This window comes from Euwallacea similis, chromosome 4, assembly GCF_039881205.1.
Source record: "Euwallacea similis isolate ESF13 chromosome 4, ESF131.1, whole genome shotgun sequence".
NCBI classification, from domain to species: domain Eukaryota; kingdom Metazoa; phylum Arthropoda; class Insecta; order Coleoptera; family Curculionidae; genus Euwallacea; species Euwallacea similis.
The window spans coordinates 7901674-7924276 of record NC_089612.1 but is presented as its reverse complement, the minus strand read 5'-3'; the positions used below and the strand labels follow the sequence as shown (position 1 = coordinate 7924276).

The window sequence follows — 22603 nt, the reverse complement described above, 5'->3', positions numbered from 1 at the left end:
GATATTTTTGAGAATTCCACTAAATTTCACATTAGGTTACCTACCGTCAAAAAATGAGTATAAATCTATTAACACAACGCCTTTTTCAAGTGAAGAAAAGCAAGATATGATAGATTAAACTTCTAATCTTTGGTTCCAACAAGATGGTGCCCCGCCACGTAACGCTAGGAGACTAGCTGACTATTTTCATGACGTATTTCCCGGTAGAGTCAGACAAATATTCAGCCACAGAGACATACGTTGGCCAGCACGATGACCAGATCTGGCCTCATTAGATTGTTATTTATCGCCAAGTGCCACAAATAAAACAATATGTATCTAAGAAGGGATTTTCTAGTGACTATATCTTATCACCTTCATGAACTAACAGCCTAAAGTACCCAACAGGGACACATTTTACTTACTTATGCTGCGGACCTAAAGGGGTGTGTACGTGTTTGGGACAAAGGTCTTCTTTCTGCACCAGGTTAGGAGGGCAATAATTACTATTTTACATACTGTGAATTTTTTTCATGCACAGGGGCAAAGTTTTCAATATCACCTATTTTTAGAAAACTTAAAAAAACGTATATTCTCGTTCAAATACTTCCTGAGAATTGTAGGAGTTAACATCGTTGCTAAAGTGTGCTAAGTCATTGATAACTACATAATTGGCTTCATATATCTCAGTTACATAATATCCGTGTTTATCCGCCCCCTCCAGTAAGAAGCTCCTTACCTTTCGAAAAGTTTCCAAAATATCCAAAGTCGTGGGTAACTCACGAATTTTGGCTCGTTCCGACAAAAAACTGGCAAAAAGTTCGAATATCCCCCGACCGCGCGAATTTCGATAGAAGTCTTTCGGGTTGGAAGTTTTCCGAAAATCGAGAAATGTTGCGTCACGAAATTTCATGCACGCTCCCAACTTATTTCCCGCGGTATACAGATCGGGATCCAGCGGCGGCTGAGGCGAAAATAACTGCGCATTCTCCATGCCCGAATCGATGGGACCCATCCCATCTATAAAGACATAATTTCTTTTGTGTTTTTATCGAAAAAATTGCCGTTTCCGGTTTCGTTTCCAAGTTCCAAGCGGATTACAAGAAAAATGTAAATTTTTTATTGTTAGTCCTGTATTTACATGTCTATTCATTTAAATACTATGTCATTAGCAATAAAATGAAGTTCTTCTCGCTCACATTCTCTCAGTTCCGTTGAAAATTGCTTGAGGAACTTTAATCCTTTCAAAGATGTATTACTCTACTTAAGCAAAATGGAGAAATTTTAGTTATAATGTGAAATGCAGGCATGATGGTTCATGCTTCAGAAGCATGCAGTTATAAGGTTGCACGGAAATGGGGTGCAAGCATTTTGTAAAGCCATTTCTACCGTCGAAATAAGACAATTCTTTTCCTAAAAGTGATCATGAATTCAGTACTGGGACTGTAGATTTTTTAACTATTTCTAGTACTACGTTCTACCATTTTATCACCCTCACATTTTTTGAAGCAATCCACTGACCGTCTAGTTCCTAAAATTCGAAATTCTTGTTCAATTTAGAACCTCAAAAAAATCCTTGCGTTATAGTTAGAATAAGTCGTTTGCAGTTAGCGTAAATCCGCAGCGCAGCAGTAGTACTGCGAAACATACCTAGGTGGAGCTGGCGATACCTTAGCTTACTGCTGATAACATCTTAAGATTAAGGTATGCAACTAAGATATTCGCAGCGATACTTAGTACTGCTGGAATTGTTTGGTGTATGGTGGACTCAACTGATTTTGACCCAGAAAAATTGTTTGGGTTAGTATTAGGGCACCTGACCCTAGATAATCTACCACCCTGTAGAGTTTAACACCGATTTTTAAATTCTAGTTATGAAGATTCTGTAATGGATCTTGGAACAACAAACTCAGGAACAACTTACGAAGTAATTTATTTTGCTGTTAAATAATGCACCTTAATCAGATTTACAAAAAAGAAGAGCTCGGTTAACGAAGTATACGTCAACACGATAATTCGACCAAAAGAGTCTTATCAGAGTTACGAATTTCTTAAGTACTAAGATCGAGGGTTAACGTACATGGGCGTACTTCGGCTAAGAGGCAATTATCGGTTAATTTATTGCCTATCTTTTTTGAGCACGACATTGGGTTCAGTGGCGAAATGGATCTTCTATTGGTATATTGCAGTTATACCAATTTAAGCGAAACGGGATTGCACTTAAGTTCTACTTCTTACAAGGAAAGGGGTGAAAGTTTTATTATAGAGAGCCACATGTTTTTGGGAATAATAGATACTGAAATCTGGCATGCCAGGAATATGGCTAAAAAATGATTATGTATGTGGGCGTAACATAAGGGTATATTACAATTCTATACAGTTCTCTGTTCTCAATATCTCAACTTCACATTTCAACAACTGAAGCAGTTTTGTAGTAAAATTATTTAAAAAATCTGAAATTTCAACACCTTCTATCCCAATGAAGAATCGATTGCTAGTTCATGTTCGTATAAATGTTTAAATTAAATTAAAATGTCATATTTTTAGCACCTTTCTTACTGCTCACGTAAGTAGTCGTTCACGAAGATGTTCATACAATCGTGTGTATCATACGCTATGCAAGTATGCTAATTTTAAAGATAATTTCAGTAAGAAAATTATTCGTAATGTCCAAGGGATTGAAAATATGTACAGGGTTATTTCGTATTCATATTGCCCGTTTTGGAAGCCCCACTATGGGGATTTCAGCTATATTAAGAGATAAGAGGTCAGTTGAATTAATCAACCGACCTGAACTAACCTGAACTATACGTCATTTAACGCTTAATGCGAATGCGTCTTTAGACCACTGAACTAACAGAAATGCTAACTTTAAAATAACTAAAAATTTGTGTTTTCATTTTTTACTTATAAATTGAAAATGGCTCGGCTAGAATAGGCGAGGTTCCAATGGCAAGACTTGTAGAACAGCCTATGTATTAATCCATGGACTATTGAGTTTATTTGAAAAGATGTAGCAAAAATGTAGCAACAAGGTTCATTTAAATATTTATTTGCAAGTGATTTGTTACAGAAATATAGGGTGTTAATATTTTATTTTGTTTTTTTGTGTTTCTTCTTGTAGCACATGCAGTTCTTGAGATATTAATTCCAAAAATAGGTTATTTATTATTGCCTACGTTTTATTGCTACGTCATTAGCCATACAAAGCGGTTATGAGTCATGCCCCCTTTGACTGCCCAAAGGCCTCCCATTACCAGTGATAAACTGCTATTGAAAATTAATATACTTCTTCAGTTTTATATCTTTGACATTTTTTTAGTATCGATCACCGTTTTCAAGTTATATGCAAAAGTCTGTAAGAAGACACATGATTTTCCCATAAAAAGTGCCGCATGTGCTTATACTTTCCCATTTAAATTTCCATAAATACAAATAGAGCAGTTCCTCTAATACGTTTTAAATTAACTCAAAAACGGTAAAAGATAAGGGAAAATGCATGTGACAAAGAAGATTGAACACTGAACTTAAATTTCGAGAAATACGTGGTCAGTGGCGCGACGAGAAAACGTAAAACGGAGCTTGACTCCAGAAAAAACATCACCCTGTAAATTTTCGCAACCAATTGGTGTAGCTAATGGTGTAGTCAGAACAACTTATTTTTCACATTTGAACTAGATATCTCAATAAACGTAAAAAAACGAAATATTTTTTAAAATTTGTTCACCTTGTATCTCTGTAACGAATAATTTAGGAATATATATTTTCGTGTACTTTTTTGCTCAAAATCGTTCACAGATTCACCCCTTAAGGAATGAATACTATTATGAAATATCTTGTACAGTTTTTGATATTATTTTAGTACTAAACTATAAATTTATATTTCCTCTGTAGTCCTTCTTCTGAATTTGGTTGAAAAATTTATAAATACCTATGTACCTAATTTCCATTATTTTCTAATGGAATTGAATCTCGGAAAACTAACTTCCTCAAATATTTTATCAAATGCACTTGTCGAAAGCTTCTTTCGGAAGGAAATGCATTTGATAAGAAATAGTTAACCTTTGTTGGAGGGTGATAAATGTATTCTATGGAATTTCTATTCACGTGCTCGTTAGGTAAATAACTATTACTTCCTGGCTGCATCAAATAGACCGAAGCGTATTTCCCGATTTTTATCAACATCTTATCAACTTTCGCCATAAAAGCGAGCGGATATTGCTGGAAAGAACCCATCACCACCCAGACATTCAGGAGCATTCTCAAATTATTATTTTATCACTAAAAACCTGTTAAAACTTCCTTCTCAGAGGGTAAATTCAAAATAAATCTTTTTAGCAAGGAAGATTTATTAAAGCGTCATTAAGTCCTCATTCGCATCCATTCTCTTCTAACATTTAATATTGCACTAGATAAAGCTGTTTGTGGAGGAATATTATTTTTATGAAGGAGCATCCATTAGATTTTCACTTGCTCGGCAAAAGGAAACGACATTATTGTGTAAAATAAATTAAAGTACTAAAGAGAAGTGGGCACTGAATTGGACGGGTTTCAAAGAAAGACTCTAAGAAACTTCATCAAAGCCCTCTCCTTAAGGAAATATAGCAAAACTTGCATGAACTTTTTAGTATTTGCTTCGAGAAAACTGGAATATATGAGATTTTAGAATTCAATTTTTTGGTTTATTTGAAGCTGCTGTGCAATATTAGTTTTGTGCAGGGACTTAGACACGAATAGCAGACAATATGGTAAAATATGGTAAGAATCAAAGTAGATTTTCACACGGACTTTAAAAGTCATAAGAAAGTTAGTTCCTCTGGGGAAATAAAAAAAGTAAAATGGCGACAAGAAAGGCGAAAAGGCACCGTTTCTATACAGGGTAGCGCCTCTTCGACGGATTTATGTTGCGCGTAAAGTATAAATGCGCATCCTCCGTGAAATTCATTTGTTTTCAATATATTGGGGGTTTTTGAAAAGTCTTTCATTTGACCATGAGACCGCACCCTGGATATTATCGAAGATAGAGAATTTTAGAAATTTTAGCGATTATTATACAAATTATTATCGATAGTGTTTTTCCATTTGTGATATACAGTTTTGTTTTTTGCAAGAATACTCTGCACATTATTCATTCATTTGATAGGTCTCTTTCTTTCGATAGTTTCAGAAAAATTGATATAAAATGTATTTTTCCCATAAGAACAAATGTTTTAAGAAGAGCCTGCTCTCGAAACTGCTCCTTCTAAATCTAATGGATACTATGTTCTTTCTAACGAATTGTTTCTTATAGGAAAAATATATTTTTAATCAAATTAAAAAAAAAAATTAAATCCAAATATAGCAAACTTTATATCACTGAAATTAAAAAGAGGCTCGTGAATGAACCAATAATGCACAGGGGGTCTCAATAAAAAAAAACAAGTTTATGTCTGAATTGAAAAACCCATATCGTTAAAGAATATATCGATCACATTACTGTAATTTGAATTCAAAAATCTCTAAAATATTACTACTTACACTTTTTTTTTATGTTCTATAATATGGGAGATATTTCGAAAACATCCTGTACATCGAAAAAAAGATTGTGAAATAATCGCACCATAAAATTTCATTTTGGCACGAGAACATGCAGGACGATTTATTTATTTATTATCATTTGCATCATGTACCACCCTGTATATTACCCTGCATCTAATCATTTCTGACGATTTTATGTCGTTATTTTTTGAATGCCCGTATGAATATTCATTCAGAGGGGTTAAAATAATTCTCGCAAATCTGCATGATTGCTTTTTTTTAAATTTCATGAACAAAATATCAACTGAGATGTGAGAATCTACGCAAAGGCGCATTATAAAATACCAATTTATTTAATAGATACTTCATGCATATTTTGCAGTATTTAGTGTTGAATATTTTTCCCATTTAAAGTCTAAATAGCACGCGGAATAAGATGTAGTGGGAAAACATCTCGGTTTCTCTGCCCTTTAGAACGCGGATTGTGGACGACAAAGAGCTTTATGCAAATAAAATTGTGTAATCCATCTTTATGACAGGCAAAAACATCAGGATTCTGCGAATAATTTTTGCATTTCCCTCTATTTCTGCATCCAAAGATTTTATTAGAGCTAAAAAATCTTTAAAAATCCCGTGAATTATATATATAGTGTAGATTAATGTGTAATCAAGTGTGGATTATTTCAGAATTAAAAAGTCTTATACAGGGTGGCCCAAAAATGAGTGACATATTAAATATATTTTTTCTTAAGTGGAACAAAAGAATTATTGTAGAATACATTGGAAAAGTCTACGACATATTCTACGTCTTTTTAATAGAGCCTGCCTAACATCGAAGATTTCTTTCATCTTAAATCATTTTTTTCGGTGATCTTATGTTGTCTTGGCACATAACGTTTCTCAGTTTTAAGCTATTTATTTTTTTAAAAGCATAAATACGATTTCCATAGAAAATCATATGTAACTTTTTCACTATGAGAAAACGTTTGACATTGGATGGAGCTAATTTCTATAACTGTTAATAATTTAGGGCAATAAGTTACTCAGAAAACTAAACTTATTTGGATACCCAAACGAATACTTCTACAATACATCGAGCAAGCAAATCCCCTCAAAAGTGGATAACATCAATGATAATTTCTCGTTTTGATATATTACCACCTCCTTGGACACCTTACATCTTCTGATTCAAATTCGTTTTTTTTTTGTTTTTGATTAAAAGATAAATTTATTGTAATTTTGTGAAATCTAGTTAAATCTAATTACGAATTTCTTGCTTTGACACTCTCACGTAATAAATCTCTTAGCGTTGCGCTTAACTTTGACCTTCGGGTCATAATAATGTAATTTACAACCTTGCTGCACAATCTACTATTACTTTATTTTATCGCACAATTTACAAAATATGTATGTGTGGTTTAGGTAAAAATAAACAACGTTTCTTGAGAAAATGGCGAATGCAATAATATTTACGCTTTCCACTCTGATAGTTAATTAAGTGTATAAGTGATAATCTAAGAAACAAGGTTTGTTTAAATTATTCTATACCGGAAGTTGATATTAAGAAAAGTACAGGATGTCAAAGTTGAAATTTCGTTTTTGATTTGATTTCACATTTCCATCGCCACTTATTAAAATTTATTTAAAAAATAATAATTTTTTACTTTTTGTTATTTCGAGAAAGACAAAAACAACCATATTTTTAGTAAATTTTGGAAAAAGATTTAAAATACACAAAGTACTCCATTAAAGAAAAACAATATTTGGCCGCAGATGCATTGTAGAATATTTCTGCTATAATTTTTGAATTTTCTATTTTCGTATGTATAAACTGGCTGTTTTTATTTTTTTCCTTCACATATGGGTAACTCAATTGAATGGTATTCAATACTCACTAAAAGGTTCTGTGAAAAACGATTTTTTCAAGAAAAAACCAAAGCCCAGAGCAGCAACTGCCTTCTTTTCTATTGAAAAACCTTTATCACAACCCCTTCCAACCATTTTTGACAAACTTTCACTTACATCTCCCAAGTAACACTGACAAATTACAGAGAAAAAGAAAATATGTCAGGAAGAATAAAAGCCAGAAGTCGATACGAGAATCAGAACTTACCGGAGCATTCAGAACGAAATATCCTCGAATGTTTTGTGTTGTTTGCTTTATGTCGATTCCGGATTGTTTTCAGTTTTTGGGGTTTTGCAAAGGCCTAGACGTGCCAAAAGTGATAAAAATCCTTTAGACATTTCCTGAATGGATTCGCTCAGGCAGACGTTTTCCTTGACCTGTATTTCTTATCTTTCTTTTCAGGTGCATTTTCAGCATCCGCAATATTTGTGTAACCGAAATACTCATTGGATTTCATTAAATCGAAAAGCGTGAAAAATCGGGGTAGGTAGTCACCCAATGAAAAGTGTATAAAATCGAAAGTAAAAGAATAAATAAATATTTAAGTGGCTTCAGGTATATAAAGACCAAATAAAAGTGATCTCGTAAAACTCAAGTGAGAAGCGTTGCCAATTTCGGGACCACCCTGACGCTTGATGCTCCCTTTTCATTGAATTATCTCTAAACGTGAAAAGGTTTTGTGGAATTTATTGTAAATGGATTTATGGCTATTAAGTCTGCACTCCATTCTTCCCTTATGAAGAAAGGCGTTTCGAAAATTATCACTTGAACTCAAGAGAAATAGTGCTCTTATAAAGTAGATATAGTGTTTCTTAGGCGAAATTTAAAGACCAATGAACGCTGCTAAGGAAAATATAAATATTTGCTGATCTATCTAGGTCCATTTAGGAGAAATCAATACTAACCCACATTGATAACAACTTGTTTACCACACTAACTGGATTGGGAAGAAAAGGGAGCCCAAATAACAAGCATTGGCATTTAAAGACGTCATCAATAATAAAAGATTTACCATCGACAGAGGCGCATTTTTAATGAGATTCGTAGACGCATTTCCTTTGAAGATTTCTAAACGGATTTGAATTTTTAGGACATATTGTGTGCAAAGAAACACATTATCCCAGTGGCAGTCCTCTGGCCTCCATTCTACCTCAACCAATGAGTCGAAACCCATCGGCCACTGTTGTAAATAAATTTCCATGGCAAACAAAACGATGAAGAAGGTATCTAACCGCAATATAAACCCATCCAGGCGAAAACAACCTATGAAAAGGCATCTTTCAGCCGACATTCAACCGTTTCTGTATTATTTATGATCAAGATAGCGCAGATGTTCGGTCAAAAATCCAACGCGTGACAATATCGCATCGCGTGTGCCCCTATCGATTGTCAATTTTTTTCCGATTGTCTAGCGTTTCTTGCGGCCGGGGGAATCAAGACGGCCACTTTGCGCCTAAGAGCCATTAGATCAATGTACTTCCAACTTTATCCGGAAAATAGGTAATTTCCATATAAATCACAAAACTGGGCAATACTGGTTTCCATGGATACCATCCTGTTGGTTAAGTGGCCAGGATTTATTCCTGCTAATAAGTGAGGCGGCTATCTAAGCTTTTAATGCGGAAAGTGGTCGAGCATGCACTAGCGGTACTGGTGCTAAAATTAATTACTGAAAACTCAAGGTTTGAAGACAAAATGAAATGCTAAAATGAACATACGAAACAATCGAACACATGGTTCACATATTTTTAATTGCAAATTCATATTGGGCGCATTCAGGCAAAAAGAGCTCTGCAGCGCTTTATTGCAGTCGCTGCATTTTGGTGCAGCGCTGACTTGAAATGTGTTTTCTGACTATTATGACGAACAACTTATTTTAATCTTAAACAAAAATTTCCTAAATTCAACCGAGCTCGACAACAGTTAATAAAATTGGAGTCCGCTAAACGGTAAAAATCCTCGGTTTGGGATGAAACACGATTAATTTATCACAACGGGATGGATAATTGGAAAATCAGAAAACAATCTGGATTTGATGGGATCGCGATTTTACAGCAATGGTGCACATGGAAGTAAAACAACCAAATTATACGGTTAGCTGAATAAAACTAATGTTTATGTAACTGAGTGGTATTGAGCACTTACTCAGAAAATTACGGTGATTTTAAAACAATGATATTGCCAGAGGGCTATCCCTTATATACATAAACGTTTATAGTACATGATATTTCAGGTTTAAAAGTAGAAAAATAAAAAATATTTTTGTATTGATGCATGAAATCGTTCGCAATAAAGGCGTATAGGTGATATCTTAAGTAAATCGAACAGCAAAAAAATCTTTCTATGATGAATAAAATGAGGAAGAAAAACAAGGAACCAAAAATACTCGGACGATTTTATTATTATAAGTTTTAAGCAAAATGCAAACAGATTTTAGTACTTTGCACATCCTGCATTTTGTTTAATTACACTTTTTAAACCATTAGGCATTGCAATTTTTTTTTTAACTCCGTATCAGTTTTAGACCACTCTTTTTGTAACACCCGTTTCAAAGCCATCTTATTAGTAATTTCGTGTTTTCTTCTCTGCTTTTCCAGAAAATGCCACACGTTGTCAATAGAGGTGAGATCTGGGGATTGTGCTGGAGTTTTTAACACTTTTGAGCAACTCTAGAGAAGCCATTCTCTTACTATTCCTGCACGGTGTTTTGGATTGTTATCCTGTTGATGTTTAAATGTATTTAAAATGTCCATATTCTCGGCATTGGAACAAAGATTTTATTTTAAAACATTTTAAATAATACACTTTATCCATATTTCCTTTGATGAATATCAATTACTCAACTCCTGCACTTAATATAATATATAATATAATCCTATACCATAACGGACCCTCCATCATGCTTGACTGTTGGGCGTAGGTTTTTGCTTTTTAAAGCTTCATTTACTTTGCTCCAATCTCTTTGGCGTCCACTGAACCAAAGATGTTAAATTTGGACTCGTCACAAAAAATTACATCTGATCGGTAACTATCTTCTTTTAATACATAGTTGAAGGCAAATTTTAGCCTAATTTTTTATCCTTTTGCAATAGCCACGGTTTTTTCTTGTATTCTGCTATGATAGTCATGGGAATGGATGCAACGACGTATTGTTCTAAGAGACACCTTTTTCTCACTATATTGTTCTAAATATATTCGCAGTTTTGGAACACTAATTTTATATCTTGTTTAACTTTTCGCATAATAAAACGTTGATCCTTTATTTTCAATAGATTTAGACGGCCTGTTTTTGAAATAAAATCGAATCTGTCTTCATTTTTATATCGCGAAATAATATTTTCAACTGCACTTTTGCTTAATTTCAACATGGAGGTAATTTTCCCGTGGGAGCAACTTTTTTCGTAATGAAACACCTCCAATTAATTGTTTTAAATCGAAACTTGCATTTTTACCACTAGCCATATTGAAACAATGTTAAGCGATACTAAGCACAGAAGTCTATAATGAATCAATATGTACGGGGTTGGTCCGTATATTTAGATAGTGCCTACTACTTTTATTATATAGAAAAAAGAAAACTTTTAAATACAAAAGTTGTAGAAGTTATCCTAAACCGCCAAAAAGTGTTACGTAGCACAACAGATGAACATTGCAAAGATAAAAAAGGACACAAAATCAGTAAATTTATAATGGAACACCCTGTATATTTTATAAAATTGAATAAACCTTTATTTTCTGATTTCAAAAATATATAATATGTTGACATTTGGTTTAGCTGTTTTCGCGGTATTTGCATTTAAAAATCTGGATTATTTTGATTTTGTAAATCGCAGTTGCCATAAATGAACAAATGAACCGAACGTCATTAGCAATTGTTATTTATTCGACTATCACACTTTCTTCATTTCATCCGTAAAATAGGTTATACAGAAGAAGAAAAGTTGAAATAAATAAGTCGAAATTTAGAGAATTTAAGTGAAAAAATGCAAACAAGTATTGATTCAGTAAATGAACAGCCTAAGTTCATTTGCAATGCTTTGTTGAGATTAGATGAAGATTAACGAAAATGTGTTGAAGGTAATGGCGGACACATTCGGCATTTGTGAATTTTGAATCATCATAAATTATTTATTTTAAAAAAATTCATCTTGGCTCCCTGCTATTAAAAGCAATTTGTTTATGTCAATTCGAAATTAATTTATTATTTCCAAGATAAAAATAATGAATTAATAACTAATAATTACTAATGACGCTGTTCATTCATAGCAACTGCAATTTGGAACAACAAAATAATTCCGATTTTTAAATGCAAATATCGCAAAAACGGCTAAACCAAACATATTATATATTTTTGAAATCAGAAAGTAAAGGTGTACTCGATTTTTATAAAATATACAGGGTGTTCCACTATAAATTTACCGACTTTGTGTCCTTTTTTAACTTTAAAATATTCATCTGTTGTTGCGTAAAATTTTCTGGAGATTTAGGATAAACCCTTCGACTTTTGTATTTAAATTCGCTTTTTTTATATAACAAAAGTAGTAGGCGTAAATATACGAACCAATCCTGTACACAAGGGATGGCGCCAACAATCGTATGACTCATTCTTGGAACACTTAAATTGAATGATCCAAATATTTTTAGCTTCTGGTATTGCAACCATTTTGTTCGCTATTCAAGAAATTCTTTTGCTGTTCGATTTTTTTTTTAAATATCAAATGCATGCCTTCATTGAAAATGGTTTCATACATCGTTATAAAAAAACGGTTTTTATTTTTCAACTTTTAAGTCTGAAAAATCACGTTTTATCAACCTTTAGCCAGCGTCCGAATATTATGCCTCTGGCCGTATAACAGACTAACCACAATCTGGGATGCGTACACGCATTTTCCCTTGACCTCAACATAAAAAACCTTTAGTTCAGGCTAGCTAGAGAGCTAAACCTCACACATAATCCAGTTTGGCAAAATTATCATAATGATCGTGTTTATCGCAATGCTGTGTAGGCATAATTTATCGCATAGGAAATTCCTAACCCATCCGAGCGCCCCATATAAATAAAATTATCCTATTAACACCTGGCCGAATTCAATGAACCTTTTACAAGAAAAAAATAGCCGACATAATTCTGGACATAAAAGTCAAGTAGTTCTCTGTGGATCTCCCTTTGTCGGCACTCATAAGTAAAGCAAATTACTCGAAGTCCACTGACTCCATTGACAATTGACGATTGGCGTTCGGTCCTTTTGGTGCGGTGGCTCTAAAGTACCGCATCGGGGTTTAGGTATTGTCACCCTGTCAACAGAGCTTCACAGTGAGCAAAAAGACACAATATCACTTTCACACCGTTTTCTGTGCCTTTGTTTGTGTGTTTGCCTAGATTAAAGCGTATAGTTGGTGTCGGTCTCTCTGTGCTCCTGGACTGCTCTAAATAGTCGATGACTTGATGCTTTAAGGGCTGATTCTTCATTCCGACACTATTTGGGCATTGTCACTGACAAGAATGTTAAGCTGTTCCCTTGATCTTTGTCGGTGGCAAACAAGCGGACTGGAAGCAAGAAGGTAATGACTTGATTTTAACAAGGGATAAGCGGATAGTGGTCAATAGTGGACATGGCATTATCCTTCGATTTCTAATCTACATGGCGGTTAGGGCGCTGGTGGCTGACATCCTTTTATATACAAAAGTTATAAAGAGGTCCCCACGTACGCACGAAAAGCTCTAAAAAAGTCTAATTTTCGATCGTTGCATAACAATGTTGGAAAACACGTTAGTTTTGCAACATAGCCATAAAATTAAGTTTATTGTCTGCGCCACTGACGTGGATTCGAGCCACTGTATTTTTGTCAGTCAATTCGGAGATTGCTGCTCGATCATTATTTTTAGCTTGGCCCAGAAATGTTTGATACGTCACACCGCTTTGAAGCCGTACGCGCAAACGCAAATTTCAATTGTTGTTAACAGTCATGGCGTTCCAAAGCCATTTGCGATAAATATACCAAAATAATCTCAAACGTTTAGAAATGATACACAATTCAGCATTTTATAGTGAAATATGACGATTTATGTATGGGAGCATGATACATCGGTATAAAGGATATTTAATTCTCTTTCGACGCATTCGCTAATTTACAGGATGTTCTATTAAAAAAAAAGCACTTTGGGCAGATTTAGTGTTTTACCATAAAATAATTAATTTTCAGTTATCCTGTACAAAGTACATTCATTTTTTCCCATGGGGCAAATTCGTGGAACTTTCGAAAACAAATCCCAATATTGCTGCTTTTTGGCAACAGCTTCGAGGATAGTCCCAAAAGTACCCAACCTAACACTTAAAAAAAAAAAATATTGGAAAATTTTACATTATTTCTCAACATAGTCTCCTTTGTGATTGACACACTTTTCCCAGCGATGTTTCAGGGTTTCTATACTCTGTTTATAGTAAGAAGCTTCGAATGTTTCAAAATAGGCATCTCCTCGAACTCTACCTCTTTATTATTGGCAAATCTCTTTCCACCAAGGCGTTTTTTCAAATTTGGAAATAGAAAATAATCTGAGGGGACTAAATCTGGCGAATAAGGTGGGCAAGGAAAAAGTTCGAAATCAAGTTGATTGATTTTGCCATCGCGATGACGGAAGTATGGACTGGTTCGATGTCTTGATAAAACAAGACTTTCTTTTTCGCCAAAGGCGGTCGCTTTTCTTAATTTCTTCGCTCAGACGCTGCAATAAATTTGTGTAATATTCTCCGTTTCTTGTTTTTCCTTTAGGGAGATAGATAATAAAAATTATCCCACGTGCATCCCAACAAACTGACGCCATCACCTTTCCTGCAGATAGAACGGTTTTCGCCTTCCTTGGAGCCGATTCTCCCCTTTGAGGCCATTATTTTGACTGCTTTTTCGTCTCAAGTGTGAAATGATAGATCCATGTTTCATTCATGTTTATGAATCGGTACAAAAACTCGGCTTTATTGTTGCGAAACTTTGTCAAACACTCCTTTTTTGTTCAATTGTGAGTAATCGCGACACCCATCTTGCGCACAACTTTCTCATATCCAATTGTTTGGGGAAAATGCGATATACAATACAGTTTTGGTGATTTTGACCACATTTTTTGGAGTGGTCACCTCATTGGGTTGATCACTGCAGAGTTCGTCTTAACAGCTCGTACATCCACGTTTAAACTCTGCCACTCAATATTTTACAGTTTTTAACCAGGACCAATTTCCCCTAGAGTAGAACCTAACTGCGCTTTGATGTTAAATGGACTAAGACCTTTCAAATGAAAGTATTGAATCACGTACCGATAACCAATTCTTTTCATGTTCACAAAGTCTCTAAAAGCGTTCACTAAAAAATATTCAATTCTTAAAAATACGCTTTTTAAGGGTAGGTCTTTGTAATATAGGGAAATTTTTAACAAGAAAAACGTTGTACATTTCAGGTCGAGTACTTCTAGGACTATCCTCGTATTATGACTCATTAGATGAGGGAGTGATTTGCCATGTCTTTTTTGAAACAAAGAAACGCTTGTACCAGAAAAATTAACAACAAAAAAAGAAGAACAAGACTCAGAAAATGACAAAACGAACAGAGCAACCTCCACATGTTCCTGTTAAATGACAAGTAACCTGTCAATTTGTCATACTTCTTTCAAGCAAAAGAAGGTTTGGTGACAGCCATTTTCACTCACTAAATGTCAACTAGAAGAGTCGCGGTAAAGCCTAATTTAATTGTTTTTCAACGTATTTACTAATATACATGACATTTTATTAAACAAATGCCATTTCGGCAGGTTTAGTATTTTATCATAAAAGTATTAATTTTAAGGCACCTTGTACAAGGCCGATCCCCTTTATCTCTATGAGAAAAATTCGTAGACTTTTCGGTAACAATATCCAAAATTGCTGCTTTTTGTGAATTCAAATCGCTCTCTAACAAATGTTTTCTCAATGTCGAAAATAGCGTTTTCTGGTAGCAAACTCATCCGTCTCTAGCAAATTCTCGTTTTTAGAAATGAAAGTTAACATTGCGAGATATTCCACCTATAACATGAAAACGATGATTTCGGTTCGGGTAAAGTATGATGGAAATCATCTTTTTCACACGGTTGAAGGAAAAAACATAAACGATTTGGTCATGGTCTTTGTGCACTGGAAAGGATGCTAGTACCTTATATTATTTCTTATATTGAAAAAACTAAAGATTTTCCTCATATCCATGCGTGGTCCTAAAAAAGGCTAATTTTTATCACCATTAATTTTCAGCTCTCCTATGATCATAAAGATTTTCTTTTCGAAAAGATGATAAATGGAGGGAAATCCTTACGGACATATCTTCAATTAATTATTGAAACAACTGGTTGTGAGTTTATCAAGACCTTACATTATCTTGCATATGAAAAAATGTAACTGATTTTCTATATATGCAATTTAAGCCAAAATAGGGGTTTATTTGAAAAATTTTAAGAAAACTAATTAAAAAACAAAAAAATCCACGTTTTTTTTTTTCTTTTTTATATCTGTAATTTTTAATTAATGATATCACGACAATATGGCGAAGGGCGATTGAATTTTCCGTTTATGAAAAAGCATGAAAAATGTTTTACAAAAGTGACAAAGTTTCATTTGCAATGATTGACAACTCTTCTCTTTTTGATAACGAATTTCTCTAGAAAAAATCTATAAATAGAGAAAAATATATTTACATCCGTGCCCAGATCCGTATGGATACTCAGGCATTCTCTCATATACATTAAATGTTCCTTAGCAATAAACACATTGTGCAACATCCCAAAATAAAATTAGCCAAGACGCTTCCACAAGCAGATGTTTTCAAATACATTAAATCCTCCACGAGGATTTTTATATTGAAATAATCGTCCTTTCAGAACCGCTATAACAGACGTCAATAACAATGGGACAACTGATGTCATCCTGCCTTCGAGAATGTATTGCGACCCACCTTAACGGATCTTATTCTTAAGAATAGAAAAATCACAAAATAGGCCTTTGCCATGCTTAGCTACTTTGGACTTTAACGCTGAGCCCTTGTTGTTCTTGTCACATTGAGATGATCGATGCAGGTCATTTGATTTCCTTCCCCCTCCTTCCTAATTAAAATATCAGGAAAACAAACTTGACGACTGGCCAAGTCACTTGAACCTCATAAATTTGGCGCTCTTGTTAGATTCATTTTGGCGCACCCCATGCAGTGCCCCTTTCTCTCACCCATCAACCCATTGCCATGAAGGCAGTTTATGCAAAAAAAGGCTGATAGTTTGCAACCCCCTTTACCTAATTAAGTTCCCTCCCTTCGACGCCCATTGTGCACCCCTCGAGAGTCACACGGGGTCACCCTTCACTCCGCCCCGGATTCAACCATGTGTCATCTCGTAGGGTATTTTCGGTTGGCCGACATGGTATTGTGGTTGGGTTTTATTGTGTTGGACAGGGGTGGATTTGATGTGTTTTAATTTAAGCGGAAATACGAGTGTACGAAAGAATTTCCTTGTGGACCGTGTTAATGAGGAGTTCTTCGATTCTTTTTCCTTATCTCATGACGGCCTGTCTTAATGATCTGCTTAAGTTCAGAAAAGGCTTCAAGGATTATATTAAGAATCTCCGAGGGGATGTGTAGATTAGAAGTATTTTTATACACTTCCATTCTTTTTAATCTAACATGCTCAATATTATTCATTAATAAATATCTGCTTAAATTCTTGAAGAAATATCGCAATGTCTCAGCATCCATTCTAAGTAGAATTTGGTTTCTTCTAAATTCAAATTAATCAGAACCAACATAACAATATGTTTTGCTTATTCGCTTCAAAACGCCGCGTAAAATTCTTAAAGAAAGATAAAATCAATTATAGAGTTTTAAAAAAATATATTTTAAAAAATATTAAAAATATAATTAATAATATTTAAATAACAACAATGAAAAATGACAAATAAAAAAACATTACAATACTTTAAAGCTCAAAACACATGAAAATAATTCTAAGATTGCCAAGAGATTGAAACCTTTAACGTATCTAAGAAAAATACTTCAAAAATCCGAAAATCAAGTATAAGAAAGTCTTAAAAATATATGAAAATTACTTGATAATTTTGTTTAAGATTTTGGGAAGAAATCCATTATTGATTTTCAGTATTTTTGTCTAAATTAAACCGGCTTCTTTCTGAAAAATTGTCAGTATTGTTGATATAACGCGTATAGCATTTCAACTAAGAAACTTGCTCCGAAATGACCCTTGATGAGGAGAATCTTTAGAATTTTTAACCAATCCGAAATGAGTTTGGAGCGTAATTTAAAAAAAATGTTTAAATTTTTTCAAATTTTTGTTTATAATATTATTTGAAAGGCTATTAGAAAGGAAGCGAAGAAATTCCCGAAAATTTATTTCCTCGCTAGTCATAAATTTTTTATAAAAAAGTGTGATGATGGCCTTTTTCCAAATGAAACGTCGAGGCAAGCAATCGTGTAATAAATCATTAAAAAGGGGGATAAAAATGGTTTGAAAACACAACTAAGATAAATAATCAGGGTGATGTTAAAAAAATGTAGTTCGAGTCAATGTCTCAGCAGTCAAATGGCAAAAAGGACATGTATTAAGATCACTGTGTAAACGTAAAAAATTAAACATATTTTATATTGATTTTTTAGTGCACAACAATTTTAGATTTATTAAAAAAACTATTATAATTAACATTTGAGCAAAATGCGCTATAAAGGAGTTCCTGATGAATATTGTATGGAAAATTGTCTTCAGAGAGAATCTAAGGAAGATTTTATTGGAATTTGGACATAAACTTTGGAGAGGTTAATGAGAAACTAGGGAAAAGAAAGAGATTTAATGTCTAATAAAGCTGCAGCAGCAAAAACTTCCTAAAGAGAGATAGTGTTTGTTGGGGTTTCAGGGAAGTTCCTGAGGAAAACTTTCTTTCGTCGAAAGAATTGATATGAAATCGAGAGAAATACATAGAAGACAGAGAGGAAAAATTTTTACAGGAAATGGATGAGTAGAGACAGGGGGGAGAGAGTATAGAGAAGCGAGTAAAGGGGAAAATACATTTCAATTGCTGATAGGAGATCAAGGGAAAACGAGGGTGCAAAGACTTACAAAAGAAGCTCAGATGAGTTTCTAAAGAAGGTTGTTTTCAATTTCTGGGAAAAAACGTGTGAAGGATTAAGAAAAAGTAATGGGGAAAAAAGTGTTCTGACAAAGCTGTAAGCTGCAAAAACTTCCGAAAGAGATAATAATTGTTAAGGAATATGACTTTCCGAGGAGTAATTGATCGAATATATGTTGTCAAATGTTTCTCCATGACGCCATCGGTTGGTTTTACGCTCTTTTGTTCTTTCTATGCAAAATAGCCAATCGATTTGACAATATCCGGAGCGAATAGGGTTAACTACATAAATGTCATGAGGTGGCGCTGCGAAACTAATTTCCTTCACTTCGAATACTACTAAATCAGATATCGACTGTTTTGCGTAAAAAGAACAAAGGAGTTTACTGAGTTAAAATAACTTAATACGGTAGAATGACGGCCAGGGGAAATCTCTTAATACGACCCTGTTTGTTATGGCCGTATATTGCACTTAGTCTAAACGGATTCAAAAATTAGTATGGAGACGGTTCGATATCATACTAGCGGAAGTAATGGGAATTTATTGTCTTTCGGTGGGAAGCCATTTTTGTGTATCGTTTGTGGGTTTGTAAGGGGAAGCTCTGGACCCCTTGTGCAGGGTGAATAATGCCGTATGCTCTTTTCTGCTTCTAGATTTAATTCTAGCAACTGGCTTTGCCTCTGTATTTGATATTAAGTAGTTTCAGACTGAAACTTATGCATTTTCATGACCAAGATATTTTGGTTTTCAAAACTTTTCCCTTCTAAATTCTCGCGCAAACGAGGCCAAAATAGAGCACAAACCCCAATGCTTCTAATTTGTTACATTGCTGGATAGTTTTTATGATAATGGCGTTATCGTGTAAGCAGAAAACTTCAGCACTCCTAATTTTGAAACAACTCTAATGAGTTTATAACTTAAGCAGTTTAATAAACTGAGAACGCATATAGCGCATTCTTTCCGGGAATAAATTTCGATGCCCCTATTTGTTCGAATTAGGTGACCCAAAATAATGTTTTAAGTTAGAAATGTTTCAGAGATGTATCAAAAGGTTTTAAAAGGAGAACGTGACAGATCATGATAGATCGACTGGTCGCAGAAAAAGAGTTGTTGATAAATTCGTTTGGGTATAGCGATGTAGAAAAGAGTCTAAAGCCGAACATAATCCATCATATATTTCAAAATATTGAATGAAGTAAGTAAGTACATTTCTATAATGCGGAGGGTTTCAAGAACATTCGGTATTTCTCATCAGGAGCGAAGCAGTTATTCTCATAGATATTAATCGAACTGAAATGGTTGGTAATCATAACAACACGAAAGATTACACAACCAATACCGTAGGTTTGAACTGACTTTGGAATTTCCATACATTTTTTATTTTCCCTTTAAATAAATTATAATGCTTAGGAATAACATATGCGATATGCATTTAATTCCAAATATAGCTGAGCATATAAAAATCGTTATGTCAATCTTCATGATCGAGGGTCTGGGCTGTCCTATTTTTTGTGATTTCGAACAATAGGCTCTCATTTCCGCAAACGTGGAATCGCAATTTTATAAACCCAGAAACGGATGATTGATCGGACTGGACACACAATAAGAACCAAGATTGCCCTTATTAAACATCTATTCGGATATACAAGATGGGTAGTGGGTTTAGGCCAGAAAAATCAGAAAGCTCTCCCTTCAGGAAACTGCCAACGCTTCGCCATCGATTTTGAGTCTTTCTGAAGGCTAAAAATATAAACATTCCAGCTACACACTTGTAGAAATAACTATTAATAAATATACTACTTATAAGAATTACAACACCTAGAAATAATGCGCGTATTTTAATAAAACTTTGTAAGTATATTGGCAACACTACAATGAAATAAATGATGTAACTTGCGAGTGAACCAAAATCCAGAAAACCTTTAAAATTCGAATAATGTGTATAGCCACCTTAAGAATTTACGCCCTCAGAAACTCGGCTGGGCATGCTTCTAAGCAAATGGTCAATTTCCTCTTGAGGTAGTGTATTCCCGGCAACTTGAATTGCATTTCGTAACTTTGCTAGAGTACGTCATGGGTTCGCCAGTATAGTAACTCTTCTTTCTATTGTATCCCATACGTATTCTATGGGGGAAAGATCAGGAGAGCGTGGAGGCCAAGGAATTAGATTAACTTTGCGACGTTTATAGACAAGCTATAGTTATATGAGTAATATGTGGCCATATATTGTCTTTCTGGAAAAACACGTTTCCAATACGTTGAATGTACGGTACAGCTATTGATTCTAACACTTCCTGCATGTAACGCACAGCGTTATATTTAAAATCTGATTAATTGTGTTATTACAACAACTAAATACGTACGCCAATTTTGGTTGAATTTGATGCATTAATTCTAGATGTTGCAATTTTTATGATAAGTAGTATATTTGTGACATTGGTTAAAACCGATCAAATCGGACAAAAATATGTGATGATTTTATAATAGTGAATACGCTATTCTGTTGCTAGGATGATATTGTTATCGAATCCGACGTTACTTAAATGTATTCATTCATTTAAATATGTCATGGAAATAACTGCCTTCCACGCTGCTGAAGGTTTCTCCATAACCTGGCAAAGATAGAAAAAATATAAAATTTAATTTCCCATAAATCTAGTAGACCAAAATCGCAAATTAAATTAGGGAGAAATAAATTCATGAAATTTTAAAATTTCAACGTTAGCTCACGTCTAAATCATTCTTTGTTTCATTGTCAGTCATTTCAAAGTTATACCAACTAAAGGTGTCAATAAAATAAAGGCATACATTTTTTTTAAACATTTCCCGCGGGCAACATCGTAGCCACCGTCAAACTAAGGAAAAAAATATATAAAAATTTATTCATTTAGAAGTGCTCTACATGCACCTGCTCTGTGTCTATTGTGTTGCGAATAATTTCTTAATCATCGTTTGCAATAATAGTTTTCTGTGCCTTTTAGGAGGCATTTGATTGTGTTAATAAAAAAAAATTGTATACAAGGTGTTCTTCAATGTTGTGCTAATATTTCAGGGTAGATTCCTCAGGTTGTGTTATGAAGAAAAGTTCATATGAACATATATCCGCGACGGCGTAAATATTTAGCAACAAAGTGTTAAAATTAAATACAAAGTACTTTAGGTATTGCTTTCAATTTTGGTGTATGTTAATAGGACATAAAACCCAGCATTTTAATAAGAAAATTAACTCTATTGCTCAACCAGTGGAGTCCCTACATACGAGTTTAAAAATAGCGATTTGAAAAAAATATTTAAACACCCTGTAGCTAAAAATTTGAGCCGTTGCAGACATATGTTCATGTGACCTTTTCTTCATAAAATGATCTGAGGAATTACACCGTGAAATGTTAACATGACGTTAAGGAACACCCTGTATAGTATCTCGACGATTGTGGATATGAGGAAAAAATGTCACATGAGAAGTTTGCAGTTCCTCTACACGCATCTGTTCTGTTTCCATGCGTGGCATATCATCCTGTATAGTTCCTCAATAGATTAAGCCTTAAACCAAACACTCATATGTCCCATTGAATCCAAGCATTTGTGGTACTTCGTTGCCAATACTTGAAAACGTTTCCATAGTTTGTTCACAGGAAAACTCCGACACTACCATTGAAAGAATTATAACAAACCGACGGGTGGAAAATTACTTCGACGTAGCACAAACACATTAAATATTTAAAAAAATTGATGTTCCGACCGTGCCCCTTTCTTTTTTAAAATATTTAATGTTTGCGCTACGTCGAAGCAATTTTTCAGCCATTGCTTTTATCATTGTTTCCATGACACTGTTAGAGTTCCACTGTAAGTGTTTGGAATGGACGGACATATTAGAGCTTTGTTTAAAGTCTATCCTATCGAGTAATTATATTTTAAATCATAAAAAAAATAATTATGATTTAAAAAAATATATATTATATAAAATTAATAAAAATATTATTAAATAAAATATATAATATTTTAAAAAGCATAAAAAGTGCCGCCAAAAATTATAAATCCTCCGGGTTGCAATTTTTTATTTTT

The 22603-nt window shown here is 34.0% G+C and overlaps 1 protein-coding gene across 11 annotated transcripts in view; it reads right to left on the bottom strand.

Moving 5' to 3' along the window:
* The window catches only part of LOC136407996 (uncharacterized), an 89093-nt gene extending 88184 nt beyond the window's left edge, over positions 1-909 (bottom strand). For all 11 annotated transcript variants that reach the window (XM_066388678.1, XM_066388681.1, XM_066388683.1 and 8 more), the window contains exon 1: positions 719-909. The gene's annotated coding sequence lies outside the window, so the exon portion shown is untranslated. The remainder of the gene's footprint in view (positions 1-718) is intronic.
* Positions 910-22603: the final 21694 nt, after the last annotated feature.